This window comes from Haliotis rufescens, unplaced genomic scaffold, assembly GCF_023055435.1.
Source record: "Haliotis rufescens isolate VD_foot unplaced genomic scaffold, xgHalRufe1.0.p SCAF_16, whole genome shotgun sequence".
Classification (NCBI taxonomy): Eukaryota; Metazoa; Mollusca; class Gastropoda; order Lepetellida; family Haliotidae; genus Haliotis; species Haliotis rufescens.
Window position 1 is genome coordinate 26,674,933 of NW_025963846.1, and position 23,315 is coordinate 26,698,247.

Here is a 23,315-nt window from a genome sequence, read left to right on the forward strand (position 1 = left end):
ACATGGGATCAATCTCTGTGTGTACAGGTAGTGTAGGTTGTACATACATGGGATCTGTCTCTCTGTGTACAGATGGTGTAGGTTGTACATACATGGGATCTATCTCTCTGTGTACAGGTAGTGTAGGTTGTACATACATGGGATCTATCTCTGTGTGTACAGGTAGTGTAGGTTGTACATACATGGGATCTCTCTCTGTGTGTACAGGTATATAGGTTGTACATACATGGCATCTATCTCTGTGTGTACAGGTATATAGGTTGTACATACATGGCATCTATCTCTCTGTGAACAGGTAGTGTAGGTTGTACATACATGGCATCTATCTCTCTGTGAACAGTTAGTGTAGCTTGTACATACATAGGATCTATCTCTCTGTGTCCAGAAAGCCAGCATAGGATGTACATACATGTGATCTATCTCTCCAACAGGACAGTGTACTACAAGGAGTATGTGTGCGAACCTGGATACAGATCTACCGATAACCACGGCTGTTGGCACGGTAAAACTACCTTCATGAAATAAATGTATACTTTTAATCACAAATATATTTAAGGGAGTATTCAGTACATTGATATGAATATGTAAGCTGAAAAAGGCTCTGTCATTGATAGACATGTACTTTATTGACTTCATCACCACATCCGTAGCCATCTGCGACAACGTCATTAACCCCACCGGCGCCTGCAACATCAACTACAGAACGTCCCACATCATCTACAGCAATGGCGTGACCCAATACAGTAGCGGGGGCACCTGCAGCCGCCCCGAGATATGCACCAACTGCAACATGGGCTTCTATGCCAGCCGAAACAGATGCCGGAGTAAGTGGTTAACCGTGAACTTATCTAATATGCACACGTATTCCTCAGTGACCGTGTGCTCACAGATCCACATACAGTCAACTTAAATAACCACGAAAGTGGGATGATCTGTAGAATTACATTTTGTTTCATTTTCCTGAAGAGAGGCTTGGCAAAATGGCATCTCTGACTGGTTCCTGCAAATAAATCATTAAGAGGGTGCTGACATGTTTCAATAATCATGATACATATATCACACCTGGGTATCTTAATTACGTTGACAAAGTCTGAAATACCTTCTGGTCACGTGGTTACGTGCAGTTCCCAGGTCGGTAGTGTCTGTATGCCCTGTTTTCAATGGACAGTGTGCTCGGCCATCCCCAACTGTGACCTGGAGAAATGTACGTCGCTCACTGACCAGGTGTGTTTGCAGTGTGAAGGGGTGCACAGGGATCGGCCTGGGGAACGAGCGTACGCCATCACCACAAACAAGAAATCCTGTATCCGTAAGTATCGGGAATTGTGGACACCCACTCATCATCTTTAATATACTTGTTACTTAATACAATGTTGCATACCTCCATTTGGACGAGGTATTACAAATGCCTTCCTTGCCCACAGGATCTCAATAATTGATGACAATAAGAACCTATTTAAAAATCAAATGTAGAAATTGTTGTAACAGTTGTTCATATGAATGAGAAAAAGACTTTGTTCATTTTGAACATTTGCATGTTTGGACTTTTACGACATTTATTGTTTCAAACAGGCAGGTTTTAGAGGTTTTTCAGAAGTGTGTTTGAACAACTTGTACTGGTGGATGGGGGTATAAACAGTAATAGCACAAAGTATCAAAAAGAGAGTATAGTACTTGATATTGCCCTGAAACAGTTGGTTAAATCAAAAACAGGTCCGTGCGTGTATTAACAACTTTGGGCTGAAGACATGGCCAGTTCTCTCTTGTACTACATTCCAAAGCCCCATAGCATTCCATACAACGAAAAATATTAATCTTATCAAAAGTATCTCACCACCAAAACTTGTTGATAATTAGAAAAGAAAACTGTAAAGAGAAGCCTGAAAGCAAAACAAAAGTGTTACTTAACGTCACATAAGATGTAGATTCACGAAAAAAAGGGAAAATGAGCATTTGCAAAGAAAAGAAACAACTTTATTCGCCAGCGACTACAAGGACTGTAACTGGGTAAATATGGGTACTGTCAGGAATGAGATAGACAAATCAACACGTTCATGTCTAAGTAATGTTGTACCCATGTCACAGTTAGATGATCAATAGTGTAAGCCAATATCTGGTATAGCCACCCCGTGCACGGATCACATCCACACGACGCCTCCTCAAGCTCAGAATCAGAGGCTGATCCTCAACTGAGGTATGTGTTGCCATTCCTGATGCAATGTCCGGGTCACTTCTCGGAGATTCTGCACTGGAGGGTGCACTAGGGCATCGTTGTCCATAGAGATAGGACTAGTTGCAAATGCATGGTTATCAAAATGAGGCACAACAAAGCCGTCCAATGTGGTATCTTAGTACCTTTGTCCATTTAGAGTCCCCTAAACACTCAATACATCAAATTAACAATCAAAGAAGCAGCATGCCCATAACATCCTCGATCCGCCACCTGAGGCCACTGTTTGCTGGATGTTTTGCTGATGATAAGATGTTCCTCTTTGCCTCCACACAAGTCCTACCATCAGCGTGGTGAAATTAAGACCTTCTGTTGTAAGACCAATGAATCCCCTTCCATGACCTCAACTTCCAGTATGCTCGATTCTGACACTAGGCTACAATACCTAGCATATAATGGGGTGAGACAAGGTAGACACAATTTTATGGCTAAAAGCTTCTTTAATACTGTATTAAAGATGTTGTTATTTTTAAAATTGTGTCTAAACTTATCATCCGTCAACTTCTAAGTAATACCTATCGAACAATTCAATGGGGTGAGAGCAGGGGACGTCTTATTGGTGTTGTGGACCTTAATCCTGCTGCATTCAGTCGACGCCTGATGGTGCTTAGGGATTCTCTATTGGGGTATGCTAGTGATGATGAAGAACAGTGCAAGATTTGCCTGGCCTACAAGGACCGTGTCCTCTCTGGCACAGGTCTTCCATTGACGTCCTGATCTCACATGTCCAGTCAAAGTGTGTTTTCTAATTAGTCTACAGATTACAGCGTAATTAAAGTTCGACACAGCAGCAATATCCCGACATGTCATGCCAGTTTTGTGCATGCCAATGATTTGCTATCTTTGATTTTCTGGGATAGTATGCTTTGGTATTTCAGTTACACTCGTTATAAGAACAGACTTTCAAATTGGTAGAACTTTCATTCAAAGTTAATAACAATTAGGAATAATAGTCATAGCATGAACTTTCCGTCACCAAACATTAATTTCTCTATTTTGACCCCTTAGCTGTGCATACGGTTCGCATAAACGCACCCACAAGGTGGGGTAGTTACCGTGTTTACCATTTTTACAAACAGATGATATGACAACACACAGGGTACAATTTGTAAATCTCTACATTGACAAGAAACTGGCAATTACACTTCCAATTTCGTGGTGCAATAATTTTGATGAGGTGAATATATTGCAGGGCTCAGGAAATGTACCACCAATGACGGTCCCTATCTCAGAGATTAAACATAATCCTTCATACAATACAGGAAGAACTTCTTTATATTCACAGCTAATAAAGTATTAGAGAGAGGACCTAGTGATGAAGGGGATTCACAAAAGTCAAAGCTTTAGCTTGAATCTGTGCAATTCTCTAAGAAGGTTTCATTTTCAACTTCACACCATGCTATTCCACTTGTCTCAAATACGTTTTGTGCATATAAAGAAAATCCTCCCTTGGTTGTATTAAGAATTATTGCTCATCGTTGAGACAGGGATTTCGTGGTACATTGGCTTGACCAATAAACAAATGCTCACGGAATAGGCATACTCGTCGGGCTCTTACGATTACAAAAGTGCTTTGTTACCTTTATCAAACGTTAACGATGATCGTGTATTTGAGCCAGTTTGATTGTCATTGGACATGTAGGTAAGAAGTATTCTTGGGTCAGGGACTCGAAATTCGAAAAATGAGCCCGCTCACTCATTTTAGCCATGCCTACTTTTCCCTCATGTCAAAATAAAAGTATTGCAAATTTAAGGAAAGGAAAGTCCAAATGCCACCTAATCGAAAGTGCCTGATTTATTTTGAAACCAACATTTCAGAATGTTTTTTATAACCTTTAAATTTGATTTAATACCTAGTCCTAATTATTTTACATTATAACCCGATAAACGTTTTAGCGTTTCTACCTTAACTGACTGGTGCGGATATATTTTATGACAAAAGTAGTGAGGTTCCAGGGTAAAAGTTATTTGGCGACTTTGAAAATTTAATTAAATGTATAATCTATTTTAGTTTACAGTTGTAATAGTGCCTGTAGTTATATAAATTGCGACCTAAATCGCCTGTATGACTGACACGAGTATGCTGTGTGTTTTTCAGAGGCATGTTCGTGGCGCAGTGACAGTACACGATGCTACCCAGGAGAATGTGCAGAGGAATATGCAAGGAATTGTATCTGTACAACAGAGTTTAGCGGCACTCACTGCGAGAAAAGTAGGAACGAAATACACATATAAAACCAATGTTACACTTTAGATCCGAGAGGAACATATTGGCACAAACTTTAATTATAAAGTATCACAATATTTTCCAATCACTGGTTTTCTTGTTTTCCTGAACCATTAAAATGTGTCCATAACGGCCTGCACACAGTGAGGTAAACAGTTTCCACTCAGAGTAGGACGCCAGTACCCCATTTGTGTCCTGGAGACGATCAGAGATCATTTGGGTGACTTGATTGATTGCAGGTACTCGTACTCCAGTGGTGTGAATAGTTGATGATGTTACTAATTTACGGGTTTGCCTGGTCCAGACTGGAACATGTCAAAGGCCGTTGATATATCTATTTTTGCCTGCTGTTTAAACAACATTCACTCATCCACTCTTATCTATAAATACCTTTGGAATAAGCTGCAGAATGTGATCCGGTTCAACATTGTTTTGTTTCTGAAATTACGTCACCACCTCCATCGCTCCTACCTGTAGCTCAGCACAGACTTTCTGGGGGCTTGTGTTATTCGTATAATAAAGAAATGGTTGCGAATGGGTGTAAAGAAAGGTCAGAGAATAACCAATTTCGATTATCTGGCGGTTACTGACCATGTCACCGGAAACATCCGCCTTCCACCTGACGTATTTGTTAAGGTTCGTTACAGTCTGACAGTTGCAGTTTTTCTAGCCACTTGCCTTGATTGACAGGTCCTATCAACTTTGTTTGATGCTACTCTTCGTTCATTGGGGACTGACTTGGTGGGCAAAAGAAATGGATGCATGATACACTAGATCATCGAGGATGTATTCATCACTCACCTTGTATTTCCAGTCGACACGTTCCCGTCTATTTTGTACAACACACTGAATGTGACCGGTCCGGGCCTGGACAAGGTGGAAGCCCCAAACAACCCTAATAAAGGAGCTCCCCAAGACAAGTCCTGGACCAACATCAACGACACCAGGATGATCTACTACAAATTCGAGACCAAGTTCATCATGACTGCGACTCCACCGCCCAGACAGGCCTATGTTGAGGGCTTTGCTGTTGGCATCATCAACGCCAAAGCAACATTTGAAGTTCAAAGAAGTATGATCTCTTTGTCCTTTTAAAGTGTATTCCTTCATGATCATTTATTATTGTGTGCCTGATGACATTGCTATTTTGACTTTATCACATGATTACGTGTTTGTTCACATGAACAGTTGACTTGCCTTTGCATGTGTTTTCTACTGGTGTCACCGATGGGACCGGATACGCTCACTTTTTCCCAAGCACCTGGTATCATCATCATTTGAGAGTGATTTAAAAACACATTCTAATGATACAGACGGAATTGTACTATTGACTCTTATGCTTCTTAAGGTTATTTAAAGGGTTTTGTGGCTTCCATTGATATCATTGTTAGTTGCTATTTGCTAAATATGTTCACTTTAGTTTTATTCACCTTTGGTCCTTTCAAAAACTATGTTTTAAGTTGTAAGTATGTTCCAGACGACTCTGTCATAATGAGCACTGTACGACCTTGCAATGGCCCCAGTAAGACGGCACCTCATCAAACTAAGTTGACCTGTGAGGAGATCATGGCTGCGGATACCTTTCTCTCCCATCATGTGGAGAATGGAGACATGTGAGTCACATGACATCAGAGTGAGTGAGTGAGTGAGTATGGTTTTATACCGCTTTTAGCAATATTCCAGCAATATCACGGCGGGGGACACCAGAAATGGGCTTCACACATTGTACCCATGTCGGGAATCGAACCCAGGTCTTCGGCGTGACGAGCGAACGCTTTAACCACTAGGCTACCCGACCGCCCCACATGACATCAAAAGCCTTGAACAACCAACGTCTTGTTACAATAATCAATCTAAACTTATCGAATACCCATTGATTATATTTGCAATGACAAATATATAGCAGCCTACATATTATGCAGGCTAACTGAACTTCTCTGATTATCCGATTTTTTTCACAGAATGGTATTCACATTTGAGGCAACTAATGGTGGCTACGTTAAAGTGAGGAACAAGGAGCGCGGCATTATCGTGACTTACTACTACGAAGGGAAGACACAAATCAATCGGTATATCCTCGGGTTTGACTTCATACACCCACATCACTGCAGTGTAGGTCTGGAGGAGAACTGCAAAGATGACATGATATCGCTGGCCAAGACCCCCACACAGGTCATTTTAGAACTTGGGAAGAACAATTATTATACTAAACAATGAGTCCAATTTCTGAATCAGTGTACATGTAAACCAAATAGGGAGACATGATAGATAATAGTTGCATTATTGTTATTATTCTAGTATTGTAAGACTGCAGAAACATATATATGTAGCTTGACAGTATAATAGATATCTATTGTAGGAATGACCTCATACAAACCTTCTGTGATGTCATGGACTATTGCTGAATAGTGTAGTTATTATCTAGTCTGTCTAGTGTGGTGCAACATGGTTATACATGCATGTACTCTTGGTCTCCAGGCTTATGGACACATTGAATACAGGAGTAAAGTGCACAGTGCTGGATGCTGCTTGGCTGGCCAGTAATCGGCCTGATTGTTACATGATGTTCACATGTCAGTGATGTCCATGTGTTGATGAGTGTCATATACAAATGTAATGTATCCGTCTGACTCCAGGCTCCGATCAGTGTCACGTGGCAGGGATGGAGGGACGACGTCCTGGTGTTCTCCTACTTGGTGTCAATATTTGAACTTTATGACAAACATCACAACAGAAGTGACTCTCAACTCGTGGAGAAATCACTAGCCTTTGAATCTGACAGATACAGCAGCGAGGTATGCTATTGTGACAGATAATATGCCTTAACTCACTCACAGAATTGCGTCTCTTAGAAGTGTCAAGATCATTGAAGTTCTGGTTGGTAGCGCAGATTCGAATAGAATTTGATCCTTGGTCTCGACACCTCATCCGGGCTTATGGGATTCAAGACCCGTGTTCCAATCAGCTTTGCTCCCTGGTCATGGTGGGATTGACGCCAGCTTACTAAGTTCGCTTAATCATGTTACACACATAACAAAATTACACACATGCATGAAAAAGTTAATATATTATGATCATTATGTGTGATTTTTTTTGTCAAGCCAGTACATTTTTGTCAACTGATCTTTCACATCTAAATAATACATCATTCATCCTTGGTTTGCAGATGTCTTCGAGCAAGTTTCATCTGTCAAAACCCGGGGTGTATGCGCTTGTTTTAACCGCTTACGACAAGGCCGAAAACAGCAAGAGTGCTCGGCGAATATTCATCTATGATGAGGTGTCAAAAGTGGGCGTGGTCAATGGCACAAGACTGCTAGGGACGTCATCGGCTTCTAGGACAACCCACCGCAGGCAGTGGAATACGACGGACGTGTCTGTCGACTGGGAGAAGAGGTAAGGAAGCATGCATCCACCAACTCGTGTCATCTGCATCACTGTAGTGTTTCTCTTGGTGACTTTGTTCAAATTGGGACTCCGCGAATCATGTCAGACAATAAATACCACCACCCTCGCTCTTCCCTCAATCGCTTATATTTACCAATCATAATGGGAGGGCGTGGTGTGATTAACGTGGGGGCTCTACATGATAGAATTGTATTGTGCAATTTTGCACATATTTATTTGTCTGATGATCCTCTTGTGTTGCATGTCAAGACTCATGAAGAAAACAAAGCATTCCACAGTTTTCTTAAAACGAGCCAAGGACATGATCTCAATGTCGGTGTTGATTTTGTTGATGTTCCTGTACTGCTGGACGGTACAGAAATAAGTGTCAACCGAAGTGCCATAGCAAATCGTCCAGTCTTTCAAGGAAAGGCTATCTGACCGACCACTGTACAGTGTGTTGCGAAGAGAAGCAATCCTGTAGAGTCGCTTGGATGAAATCTGCTGGAAAGATTCAGGAAAAACATGGCACATATGCGGACCTCGCTTACGAAATATCCCGCATGCATCCCAAGTGCCAAGTTGTCCAACTCCCCATTGTTCTCAGTGCCTCCAAGTCTGTTGTCTGACATTGGGAGAGTACCCTTGTTTGCTGCCAGTATTACAACCCTTCTGACAATCTGGGTAATGCAAAAGGCTGCAGTGTCTTCACATTCTCCGAAAAGTTCTAGGTGGAATCGACCGGGGGCAGCCATTCCTGGGAGAAGTCCCATTCGCTGTCTGGGCTGTGTGTGGAGGGGGCAAGGGTCCTGATGATGGGCCCAACCATCCTCCTGACTGTGCCAACCACCCCACCCCACCTCTTGTACCCTTCTTTGCTGCTTATTTTTATCTGTATATATAATGATATCTTTCGAATTTATAACAATAAAATATTTTGTCACTTAATCAAGCACGATGTAAATATACTTGTGACACACAAATGTATAACACTATAACATCCCTATACACTGTACAGGTACATCAACACCCTCCATTACAACAACGGGTGGCTGAAGGAAGCAGCCTCCTTGCATGACGTTACCCCGGACTACGACGATAACAACCACTCCAGGGGAATAGATGCCATTGATCACGTGCAGGGTGAGGAAGTCCTTGTGTTTATAGAGTTTTGTTTCCTCAATACCTGCCTATTGTGGAAGAACTTGAAGAATATACAGTCGGGGAGACAATCAGTGGTTGTTAGCGTGAGCAATGACCTATGCCGTCAGAGGACAATCAGTGGTTGATAGTGTAAGCAATAACATGCCGTCAGGTGACAATCAGTGGTTGACAGCGTGAACAATGACATGCCGTCAGAGGACAATCAGTGGTTGATAGTGTGAGCAATAACAAATGCCATCGTGCAGGCAATCTGTGGTTGACAAACAGTAGAATTCAGTATTCAATATATGCGGTCACCAAATTAACATGTAATGTAACCAGGCCCCAGTTACACCCTCCTCAAATTTCGACCATGTTATAAGCATCTATGCGTGTATTAAATTAAATAAGATTCCTTTTAACCATTGCTTCAAATAGTGTCCTTAAAGCCCCACCCTGAGTATAAATAGCCCGCAATGTGGCGGTGTTTCAGTTTCGAACAATGACTGACAATGTAAACACAACCGAGTGTCGAGAGAAGCTTTTTGAAAACCATACGGGAACCATATCACCATTGACCGTCAAACTTCGTATCAACTTGAGTGACAAACCATGGATACAACAAATGGCTCCATATCTAGATATAAGTCAATAAATTTTCTGTAGTTTTATCATAAAAAATCGAATCGATCGTGTTTGGCGTCTGCATCAATCACAGTGGGCGGAGCTTATTTACGGTTGCGCTATAAATAGCAAAGCACCCGGTCATGTGTACATGTGACACATTCAATGCATTTGTGGTCAAAGTGCATTGTGTTGTATATTTTTAGAGCTGAACAGCAGCAGAACATCGGTTTCGGTTAATGTAACAGTAACGATACTTAAATACGAAATTGACGACACGATTCTTTCAGTTCAATCCGAAAATTATAGATATTTGTTTAGTTTTGGTCATTTGCATTCAACAGTTAGATCTGTGCCACACAATAATCAGATTATATTTATAAAACTTAAATTATTACAGAGATTTTTCAACTAGTGTTTAGGAAGGGGCCTAATTTGAAGCACCAGAAGTTGCGCCAATATTTCTCAGCTTGACTACAATAGATGAATATGTTACGTGTATCAACATAACAATGCACATAAGCAGCTGGTAAATAAGTCACGAAATATACTTGATGTTTTGACCTAAATAAGGCGTATCCAGATAATATTGTACTTACGATAAACGAAAACTCCAATACACATATTCCAAGAAAACTTTAATTATGAATTTCCTTTTCCTTCACTGAATTTTCACACACAAAATTAGATCCACACTTGTCCCATGTATTTTTTGTTCGGGGTATTTGGATACACTTCGTGCACAAGTTTTTAAATACAATCTGGGATCCCTTTCCCGTTTTGTCCACACCAATCCTCTATCTGCTGCAACGTTTAATATCCGTTTCTTCAAGTCCAAGTATCTGCGATCTCTCCAAACACTTCGTTTACTTAGCTCAGTCCAGAAGCAATGTGTTCAAATCGACGAATTTCTGCAACATGGTGGCCGCACCATTCCCGAACTCAGTAACTGCAATTGCCTAACTGTGCCGTGTCACGCATGGTTGACAAAAGAAGTGTGAACATACATATTCGGCTTCATCTGGTTCCACAATGAAATCTCGCTGTGACACTGATTCACTAATCCCAAGAATCGGCACTGAATTTGTCAAAGTTTCTGTTGCACTTGCAAGGGCGGGAAGAGAGGCGCCATCTTGTCGATTCGAGTTGTGAATCGGAATGATGTCATCTTGAATTGGAACTTTCTCCACGATAAAGTCACCAATGTCATAATCGAAATGACCAAAGACTTTCTGATTATCTCTAACAACTCTTCGTCAAATTAGGATTTACATGAAAATGTTTTGTTGCTCATATTGAAGACAAGCGAAATTGCAAAGTTCTTGACAGTTATAAGCGGCAACTCGATGCGCTCATGGGGCGTGGTTGCTAGGAGATCGCGTGGTCAGAAAGGGGAAAACAAAAAAGTTTTAGAAAGTAAAAAAAGAAATCCGCAGGGCAATCCCAAAGTACCATGTACAGGATATTTTTTTATATTAATATTTACAACAACAAAAATATTTTCTAAAAGTGCAAATTAATTAATTAATTCATCCCAAGGTCGTAACCCTGATCACGTGGTGGGTATTTGGAAGGAATCTTGTGATGACGCTGTGAATGAGGCCGTGTGTATTACATTGTTGAATTCAACTGACCAGGAAGATTGTTGAGGCACATTATGACAGATGCTCGTCATAGATGGAGAAAAGAATGTATCTGAGAGAAACATTGTTGCTTTGAGCTTCGAGACAAAACATGTGTTCATGCCGAAGTAGTTTACAAGAGAGTACAATCTGTGCAGCCAGCGACCTGAATAAGCTTGATGAAAATAATGTTGAAATCCATTTTCTCGCGCATGACAAAATTAATGTGAACACATATTTTTATTTGAACATCGTTTCGAAGTCTGTGAGGCTCTCCATATTTTAATATTTTTATTTCCATTCCAACGTGAAATAATATAATGTTTTCGTGTCTTAATTTTGCTGCCGCTGTGGAAAATTGCTCACCGATCAAATAAAAGAAATACTACTAGATCTACCATTGCACCGTCATAAAAGAACCAGGTCAACTTTATCTTTGTTCCGTTGTTTATTAAAAATTCGCTTCCGAAGCAAAGCGAATCGATCTACATCATCAATTAATTCAAAGACTAGATTCCAGTACCAAGTGTTTAATTTTTTTTTAAATGTCATCAAATAACTTACTCAATTATTAAAAGACATTTTTTGATAAGTAATATGTTTTATTTCGTCGGCCCGCTCTCTGGTTTGTTTAGGCTTGAGGGGAGAAACACATACAAAAAATATGGATGGCCTTATCTAAATGACACTTGGCATGCCAATCAACAGGGATCTGGGTCAGTGGGACCCGCCAAGTTTCACGGATCGAGTTACTTCGGCACGAGGAGCTTCATCGCACAAGTGTGACTTTGCCAAAATACATTGCTACTGGGCAATGAAAAAATGTCACGGAAACGACAAAAAACTACTTTGAAAATATTTTTGACCATTACCGGGTTTTTTTAAACGATCGTTGTTATCCAGATTCCAGATGAGAGAAGACGAACACAACGAAGAAAAACACCGTTGAAATCACCGATTGCCGTATATATTGTGAGAAATGCAATTTATAAACTGCAGATATACAGTACACCACAGGATAACGATTGGTGCCGTAACACATATTATGTTTTTTGTTCAATTACACTGCTCATATTCATCACGACAAACGTATTTCGTTCTCGTCCAGAGATCTAGAATATAACTCAGAACGAGAACATCTATAATTTCTGTGTTGGACTGCGTTGGATAAATCGTGGACATTCCGCGGTATAATTTTATGAAGATGTGAAGACGACATTGCAGGTAGGTTTTGATACCAAAGACCTACGCGTTTGTTGAAAAGTCTTGGAATCGTTTGATAGATATTTATTACCATTAAAACTTACGTCCTTGTTGTAAAACGGTCCACGTGGGTGGGTGTTTACATGACGTCACCCGTTTACTCATTAACCAATGAAATGTGTGATTTATCATGACGTCATATTGACCTGTCAGATCACTCGTATAAGCTCCGCCCACTAGAGTGCGGTAGTTCCTAGATGCCCCTTTAAATGCAGCATGAAGTTGTGATAAGCTGTAGCTCCTTCTATCCTCAATCCTGCTCCAACATCTGGGCTGAAGTGTTGATGTAAAACTGCTATCCTTACACCAGGATGGTTTATTTACGATCGCAAGAAGTTAAATGTCTTTTATGTCAAATTGTTTTAAGTTTTATCCATTAAATGTCATTTAACTGAATAAGCAATCACCCCTGCTTCAATACACATGATTATATCACAACTGGTGTCTTGTGTCATTGTTCTGTTTATAATAGTTTTCTGTCACAAACCAACTCCCCACAGTTAGCTGACACGTCAGTGAGAGAAATGGCTTCCGTGTTCCAGGCATAGTTGAATACCGCACCGCCTTCCTGATTGACCACAGTGGCGGCAGCAGCATCCTCTCTCCCCCTCCTGACGCCGACTTCCAGAGCCAGGGTCTGACTCAGCACCAGACAGTCACACCGGTCCTCGTGGACGGAGACACGGTTAGGTTCTGGGTCAAGGCGTACGACATCAGGCGCGAACTCCTTGAGGAGAGCGTGACAGTCCACGTGGACACATCGCCTCCAGTCATAGAGAACCTGTGGCTCACCAGGGGAGACAGACTCAACATCAGTGTTCATGGAGTAGAGGAATTCAATGAAATGACGTAAGTTTCTCTTTTTACATGTTAAGTAAGTAAACAGTACCTTCAACGCAAAACAATGGCATCGGGTGACCAATTTGTCTCATCCGCCGCAATTTACGACTCAAAGTTGCGTCCCTCCGGCGTTCGTGAAACTTATGATCATGGGTTCAAATCCAACTTTTCATTAACTATGTTTCTAGGTTTGTCAGTACCATGCCTGTGCTCACAGGATTCACATCACTCCGTGAAGCTGACACGCCGTGAAAATAACAAAAATACTGTTAAACCAAACTCAATCACTCGTTCAACAAAGTACCATGTCTTGCATTTAAGATTTGAGTGGCTGGCGTTTGATGACCACACTGGTCTAGAGACTGTGTCGTGGAGACTCTACGACAACATCACCGGCTCAGACATCTACCACGGAGAAGAACATCTATCAGCTCAAGGAGACACGCAAGTACATACCTTCCTTTGTCATTGGTTGCTTTGTTTTGTTAATCTAAATGTTTTATTCGTCTTAGGGAGGTACAATCTTGCTGTTGTATTGCAAACAGGGCAGGAATACCTAAGTATTTATTCAGTTGTGTTTAATTACCCCCAGACACTGGCCAACTGCACAGCGAGGTACGGCGACTATACAAGAGGCGCCAACTGCTACTGTACGCCAGGGACAGGGTGTTACCACAGACACTTCCAGATCAAACCACGCATAATCTCATCTAATCTCAGGCATGGTGGCGTGTTCCATGACATGCACAAGGGCGTTCACGACTCCGACTACTTCATCGAGATTACAGTAATGAACCACGCCAAACTAAACGCGTCACTTGCAATCAAGGTGAGGATAATTCTTTCCTGTATGTATATTCTTTAAAGCATGAGCGAATAAATATATGCATGCGCCCGATTGAACAAGTATCCGGCAGTGTTCTGAGTAGATTCTTTATCCAACGATGATACTGCTAAACATACTTGTAACTAAAAACACATCACTCATTCTATCATGTTACGGATCCTCCAGGAGACACATTCTATGATGTTACTGCCCCTTCTAGGTTACACATTCTATGATGTTACTGCCCCTCAAGGTGATACATTCTATGATGTTACTGCCCCTCTAGGTGACACATTCTATGATGTTACTGTCCCTCTAGGTGACACATTCTATGATGTTACTGCCCCTCTTGGTGAAACATTCTATGATGTTACTGCCCCTCTAGGTAACACATACTATCGTGTTACTGTCCCTCTAGGTGACACATACTATCGTGTTAGTGCCCCTCCGGGTGACAAATTCAAAAGTGCTACTGCCCCTCTAGGTGACAGTAGATGCAAGCGCACCGCACCCTGGAGTTGTCCACGATGGTCAGCCTGGACACCCGGAAGTGGACTATCAGGACAACCTACAGCTCCAAGCCCACTGGGACGGCTTCTTTGACAGGGAGAGTGGGGTCAAGTTCTACCAGTATCAGTTCTCGGACAAGTGTCTACAAAAGGATCATTTCGGTTTGGATACGAGTACATTAAATGTACGTCTTCGCCTTCCCTCACATCGAGGTTTATCAAGTTTTCTTCCAGGGTGCATATTTACTCATTGACAATCACTAAACTGCGTCTCAAACCATCACAATTACAGGTGACGGAAACCTACTCGACACATGCAGCATGGTCGGCACCTTCCCCAGGGACGTATCACGTGACAGTGGTGGCCTACAACCGGGCCCTGGAGGCATCTGACCCTGTGTGTTCTGACGGAGTGACCCTTGATGACACACCAGCAGCAGTGGGACAGATTGCTGTAGCCTCGTCTCGCATTGCCCCGGGTCTGGTCACCACCTCATCAGGCACGGTCTGGTTCATAGACAATCGCCGCAGGAGAAGCAGAATTACTGAACCAGATACCCAATGCAGGTACGAACCATCAGGATATTGAGATGTGTTTAAGTTATAACAATACAACTCTTGTTGCCTGTACGTTATGAAAAAGAACTTTAAAGAGAATGTTTGACGTCTTTGTTTACGAAGGTTCCTATACGTCTAAGTGCACAAACGTCACGGAACGGCGCATAAACATAATGGATATCCCTCTGGTATTATATGATGGGTCCCAACATGTTTTTAGTTAGATCTCACGTTGCACAATCTTTACACGCAGTATAATGCTCTAACTGTGTGGACAATGTGCTGACCTTTATGTCGTTTATCGGAGTTCGCCTTATTGATATTCAAACCTTTATTAAGCTCGATGGTTGTTTGAAGTATGGCTGTGTCTATTTTGTATGAGAAAATGGATCGCTTCAGTTATCTCGGCAACGACCATAATGGATTTATCTATAAATATTCCTTTATCACCAATTTTTAAATTCATCTTTAATGGTGTTTTTTTACCCTTAAGCTCCTAAAGCTGTAGGTCCCACTCCGTGTTCATGGTATACTCTGATGAATCTTTCAGATCCAAAGGAACAGCAATCGACGCAGCAGAGTTAGAGAAGTTCCCCATTCACGTGATGAGGAATGGAACGATGTTGAAACGAAATGCAACATTTTGCATAGAATCTGAAGCGTTGTCAAGTTTCCACCAGATATACATTTCGAAACACCACCACGTACGAGAAATATTCATAGTAGCTTACATACTACATGATTATGTCCACACCTGGTGTTAAATGCTGAAGTGTTTCAATGTGTATGTAGTGAGTCTCATGGGTCATGGCTATGCAGTTTTCACCTCGGCTACACCCTATTCCTTCCCTTGATAACAGTGGGAAAATACATCGTTAATAAATCGACAAGTTTTTAAAAATGCAGTTAAAAGATCATCATAACTCGGTAGATTAAGACTCATGTATAAAAAGATCAAGACTTTTCGTGCGGCTTCTGTTAATAATATATTGCTCTTGCCAGCTGTTTGTAAACTGGACTGGAACAGACGCGGACAGCGGTATCTATGACTACGAGGTGGGGCTGATGTCAACTCCTTCTGGTGAAGCAGCTCCAGACATTCTGCCGTACACGTCCACTCATAATCATCCCCAGTATCAAGGGTACCACCCTCCTCTCAGTGAGGGGCAACAGTTCTACATAGCCATCAAGGCCATCAACAAAGCTGGGCTTACAACCATTCGGGTAAAGTGATACTAACAATGTTACCTCCTGATTCTTCGTGGATGAGTGAACTGTATCATTCAATAGCAGTCAGTGTCGAGTCTAGACGAGGAAAACCAGTGACTGATAGCATGAAAAACTGCCCATACCATCGTGGTTCTGTGATAATCAATCAGCCAGACTCCCGATCCTGACCATTTTGACAAACAACCTTTTTTGAATCGGAAATACCATGGGATTCCTCTGTGTATATTTATATTCTGAGACTCTAACTTATCTGTCCCCCATCTGTTTGAGTACATGTGATGATACATAACCTATTGAGCTACATGGCCTGTTTTCCTCAACCTCCATGAACAACGCCCCTCATGTCGCCGACATGTTTACTCCTTGTCTCTTCAGGTCCTGGGGCGTCTCCTCGTGCACACCCAGAAGCCTGTCTTTAACGGGGGGGTCACTGCTGCCCTGACTCCCAGTCTGAGTCATCTCCTAGTGACGTGGATCAACTCACATGTCACGGACCCTGATGCTGCTCACCTCAAGTATGAAGCTGCTGTCGGTAAGAAGTGGCGGTCTTGTCTTCATTTTAATTAATCTCATAAATGCTTCGAATAGTCTTAAATATATTTATTACGTATCTGACCCCTGAGGGTCAGGTTTGTGTATCTTAACTTTGTTTGTTACTTTGTTGTTTAACGTCACACTCATCACCAACCAAGTTATATGATTGAACCAGAGCCTGACCACCCTATTCATTCGCCTCTTACTACCAGCTTTGGTATACTGGAAGTAAATTCTTACCTGGAAGTCCCACGTATACATTTGACCTACTCTACTGTGTACAGGTACCTCGCCGTATGGGACTGAGATCCTGCCCTTCATTGCCCTGCAGTCAGGAGCAGGGTGCACAGTGACGTCTCCGCCCGCGTGTACAGCAGTAGCTCTCCGGGACCTCCATTGGGACCTCCACCACAGCCATGCCTACTATGTGTCAGTCAGGGTCACCAACACAGTCGGGTTGTCCACGGTGGCGGTAGCAGAACCCTACGTCCATGACGTCACGCTGCCCTCACCTGGTGTCGTCATGGATGTTTGCCCCGAAAATGAAGAAGAATTATTTCAGATAACGGTCAGTAAACGTAATTTCTTTACAGATAGTATTTCAAAGCAGAATACATGGGTTTAACGATTGATCACCATCTCACTGCTTTAGCGTAAATGATGAACTCATTTTACTTTGAGTGTAGGAAATTTAATTTGCATGAGTCGGAATCGTAAAATCGAGGCTGCTTGTGGCCGTGGAAAGCGTTTTGCTGCTTTTCTTTGGCAAGTTCTCCGCCTTTAGCAATAATCCTTCAATATCACGACAGGAAACACCATTGTATTCATATGGGGAATCGTACCCGGACCTTCGAAGTGACGAGCGAATGCTTTCACCATTAGGCTACCCAACTCCTCATTAATTTGCACCATGGCTGTGACAGTGTCCTCAAACATTGCAGGAACTGAGGGATTCCGACTACCAACTGTCTACACGAGGGCTGAAGGCGAGGTGGTATGGGTTTGATGACGACATGTTGAACGTGACCTACAGGGCGGGGATTGGCACCAGGCCCGGGGTAGTTGACGTGAGAGGCTATGAAGACACAGGGCACTTGCTACAGCATCAGTTCACGAATCTCCTGCTGAACACGTCACAGGTGACATTTGCATGAGTACATAGACCTGCAGTGTAGTTGAGAATTTTACTTACTCATATGTTTAAATAATGAATTTTGTCTGTAAAAGCAGTATAGACAGATAACGGAACAACTTACATATATCAATCCAAAGTTATTAATATTACAGTCACATGTTCCTTCAATAAAATCCATGGTTGACCAGTACATTCAGTGGTTGAAGAGCGAAGCAACTGTCTGCTTTTTCTGCTGCATACAACACTCAGACATATTGTTACGTGTCAATTTCCAAATTGAAACAAGATGTTCAGCCAGAAATCGGTAACAAAAACAATCTAGTGTGAAAACAACAAACAACTAACAAGAGGTATCAACAAATTTAATACAAAAATTAACTAGTTTTACTAATCCTTACAAATTACTGCGCAGCAATTACAATGGCAGTTCTCAATAAAATGGTAGTACAATATTCAATGGCAATATATAATATGATGGCAGTGGTCAGTATCAAATACAAAAATACAGTGGTGATAGCAAAAGTCGGTGATAATACTATATATTCACCCAGCGACGACGGTGGTCAAGCTTCCGAGATTGGCTAGGCAGGGATGATGAGTGGTCATCACCTAAAAGCTGGTTCGGATGTGATCGAAAGTGTGAGAAAAACGTAAAGACAGTATTGAGAACGCTTATATACCACCCACCCAGCCACTGGAAAGTTCCATACAGTGCCGTCACACTAACACCGTCCGCGGTATACCGAACCGGAAGTTTACACACCACACCAGCATCTAAATATAGTAACTTCCTGACGACTGATCACTGTCCAAGCACAATGCAATGAGCGTCCAATGTACTGTACAGTGTACACATGTTTTATGATGCGTTGATGCATCCTATCGATAGTTCATTGATGCATTCTTTGTATCAGTAAACCATTAGTTAACGTTATACTTATGCTAATCATGATAATAGCAACAATGACATAATTTCAACATATGCATAACTGCTACATTGTCTGAATGTCTTCTTGTAGAAATATTACACAACTGTTGTGGCCAAGACGGCTGGTGGCGAGGTGACCCAGTCTTCTGATGGGGTTTACATTATCATCAACAACGCTGACATCTCTGATATGACGATAAATGATGGTCGCGGATGTGATTCCATTCAAGGTATTGTCTAAGAGAAGATCAAGATGAACGTTTAACTATCTTGTTACGGAGTGATTTGCAAACTGAAATGCATACAGAATACAATTGTAAAGTCAGTCAATAACCACACAAGATAAACGAATAACAAAAAGTAGATAAGAAGCTAGTCAGGTCAGAGAAGGCCTCGAATCGCCCTCACCTCCTTCTTATACAAGTACGGCCAGCCTTCTAGACACTGCCACCTCACCTCATTTCTCGAATGATATAGTCTGTCCCAGAATTCAATAATGCACACATGTGGATAACTCTGAAATATTCTGGCCGTCGCAGACTGCTGAAATCTGGCCACAAAACAGCTTGATATTTTACGATCGCTTCAGTTGCTGCCATGCTGCCATATTTGTCTTGTTGAGAAATGACCTGCTGCGTACTTTGTGATCACCTACTTTCTCTTTTGAAATATTGCAGGAACGCAGGATTGGAATCCTACACATCATAACATGGTGAGTCAATCAGTGACTGTGCAATAATTGATTGATAATGTTACATAATAATTTAATAATATATCCTCTGGTTTCATGTTTCAGTCTGCCGTGTCACGAGGACCAGGTATATGTTAGTATATCCTCTGGTTTCATGTTTCAGTCTGCCGTGTATGGATGTCATGAGAACCAGGTATATGCTGGTATATCCTCTTGTTTGATGTTTCAGTCTGACGTGTATGGATGTCATAAGAACCAGGTATATGTTGGTATACCCTCTGGTTTCATGTTTCAGTCCACCGTGTATGGCTGTCACGAGGACCAGGTATATGTTAGTATATCCTCTGGTTTCATGTTTCAGTCTGCCGTGTATGGATGTCATGAGGACCAGGTATATGCTGGTATATCCTCTGGTTTCATGTTTCAGTCTGTCGTGTATGGATGTCACGAGGACCAGGTATATGTTGGTATATCCTCTTGTTTCATGTTTCAGTCTGCCGTGTATGGCTGTCACGAGGACCAGGTATATGCTGGTATATCCTCTTGTTTCATGTTTCAGTCTGCCGTGTATGGATGTCATGAAGACCAGGTATATGCTGGTATATCCTCTGGTTTCATGTTTCAGTCTGTCGTGTATGGATGTCACGAGGACCAGGTATATGTTGGTATATCCTCTTGTTTCATGTTTCAGTCTGCCGTGTATGGCTGTCACGAGGACCAGGTATATGTTGGTATATCCTCTTGTTTCATGTTTCAGTCTGCCGTGTATGGCTGTCGAGAGGAACAGGTATATGTTGGTATATCCTCTTGTTTCATGTTTCAGCCCTCCGTGTATGGCTGTCACGAGGACCAGGTATATGTTGGTATATCCTCTTGTTTCATGTTTCAGTCTGCCGTGTATGGCTGTCACGAGGACCAGGTATATGTTGGTATATCCTCTTCTTTCATGTTTCAGTCTGCCGTGTATGGCTGTCGAGAGGACCAGGTATATGTTGGTATATCCTCTTGTTTCATGTTTCAGCCCTCCGTGTATGGCTGTCACGAGGACCAGGTATATGTTGGTATATCCTCTTGTTTCATGTTTCAGCCCTCCGTGTATGGCTGTCGAGAGGACCAGGTATATGTTGGTATATCCTCTTGTTTCATGTTTCAGTCTGCCGTGTATGGCTGTCACGAGGACCAGGTATATGCTCGTATATCCTCTGGTTTCATGTTTCAGTCTGCCGTGTATGGCTGTCACGAGGACCAGGTATATGTTGGTATATCCTCTTGTTTCATGTTTCAGCCCTCCGTGTATGGCTGTCACGAGGACCAGGTATATGTTGGTATATCCTCTTCTTTCATGTTTCAGCCCTCCGTGTATGGCTGTCACGAGGACCAGGTATATGTTGGTATATCCTCTTCTTTCATGTTTCAGTCTGCCGTGTATGGCTGTCACGAGGACCAGGTATATGCTGGTATATCCTCTTGTTTCATGTTTCAGCCCTCCGTGTATGGCTGTCACGAGGACCAGGTATATTCAGTCTGCCGTGTATGGCTGTCACGAGGACCAGGTATATGTTAGTATATCCTCTTGTTTCATGTTTCAGTCTGCCGTGTATGGCTGTCACGAGGACCAGGTATATGCTGGTATATCCTCTTGTTTCATGTTTCAGCCCTCCGTGTATGGCTGTCACGAGGACCAGGTATATGTTGGTATATCCTCTTGTTTCATGTTTCAGCCCTCCGTGTATGGCTGTCACGAGGACCAGGTATATGTTGGTATATCCTCTTGTTTCATGTTTCAGCCCTCCGTGTATGGCTGTCACGAGGACCAGGTATATGTTGGTATATCCTCTTGTTTCATGTTTCAGCCCTCCGTGTATGGCTGTGACGAGGACCAGGTAGATGTTGGTATATCCTCTTGTTTCATGTTTCAGTCTGACGTGTATTGTTGTCACGAGGACCAGGAGTATCAGCTATCAACCTCCATGTTCGCCGCCCACTGGAACATCACACAACAACCTACCCATCAGTACCCGGATGTCAAGTGGAAGCTGGAAAGGAGGTTCGCTTTATCAGGTAATGACAGAGACACCCTCACACTGTAGCCGTACTGACCCGTACATGCACTTAAATGAATTGCTAGTGAATTCGTGGCATTTGATTAGCTAACCAAACAATTAATTTCCATAACCGACTTCTGTCTCTTGATTGGCTAAACAATGTCACTGATTCTTATCGCTTTATCAGGTACTGATAGATAACAATAAGCCTTCATGAAGTATCGAACATGTAATGTCGGGTGACAGTCGTCCTCTCTATGGTTATATTTTACATAACATGAAGTTCTGTGCATGTGTTATATACTTCCGCCATGACACCACGTAGACGACAGTGCACGCCAATCTAAATTGTGGCGCATATTTAACGTACACGGACTCTCGCCAAAGATGTATAAACTATCTCTATTCCACCTATTGATATGTTATCTCAAATATAAAAAAACGACTTTAGCCCCTGTAATGTTGGAGTCTGTCAATGATGTATACTAAGCCCATTATTGTTTAATATGTTCATAAATGACTTAGCTCTAGAAATTGAGTCCACATTTGAACCAGGCATCCAGTTTCCCCTAGAGTTTCTTCAGCTGTCTTTATTATTGTTTGCGGGGGATGTAACTTTAATTGCTGATACTTGACTTGGCCTACAGAAGCGCATGGATGTTCTTAGAGATTATTGCCATACATATTCATTAACGGTTAACTTTGATAGAACTATAGCAGTGAAGTGGTTTTCAGTAAGGGGTGATTTTTATCTTAACATGACAAATGGTATTATGGCGATGTTAGATACGAATGGGTTTCTTCTTATAACTATTTGGGTGTATCATTCTGAGAAACTTCAAATTGGTCTACCAACGTATGCAATGCTGCACTTCAGGCCAGACAAATAATATTTTGTATTTTAAAATCCCTCAGGAAAGTACAACCCTTTGATTATAAAGTATTTTACCAGATATTGAAAGTAGCCCCAATATTGTTATATAGAGCTGACATTTGTGGTTTAAGTAACTATAAAGAAATTGAACAGATCCATATATTAGCGTGCAAACTCTTCTCAGACGCTAAGTCTTCGACACCCGGTCATGTCTTAAGAGGTGAGTGCGGTAGATATCCTCCGTACATATCAGCATGTTAGCGTTGTATTACTTATTGGTGTAAGGTTATATGGATGCTTAATAGTCGTTACCCAAGAAAGAGCTATAACCTGTAACAAAGCTGTAAATGGCAAGATTAATTTGGTATCCAAGGTGCAATACTCTATTTTAATTTGATTTCGACTATTTTAAGGAAAGCCAATCAGATTGTGTACCATCACCTAAATTAAATGAAATTTCTGTGTTAAACCATATCTTCTAAATATAAATATAGATAAATGTCGTACTGCGTTTTCCTGCTATCGTTGCAGTTCTCATACACTCCCTATTTAAGTGGATAGATATCTCGGTGTCCCAAGAGACCAAAGATTTTGCAACCTCTGTATCATTGGTCTTATTGAAAACTAATACCATTTTCTATTAATTTGT

At 41.8% G+C, this 23,315-nt stretch overlaps 1 protein-coding gene across 1 annotated transcript in view; it reads left to right on the top strand.

The window, feature by feature from the left end:
* Positions 1–23,315, top strand: part of LOC124115824 — a 276,313-nt gene that overhangs the window by 100,195 nt on the left and 152,803 nt on the right. The gene's annotated exons all lie outside the window — the stretch shown is intronic.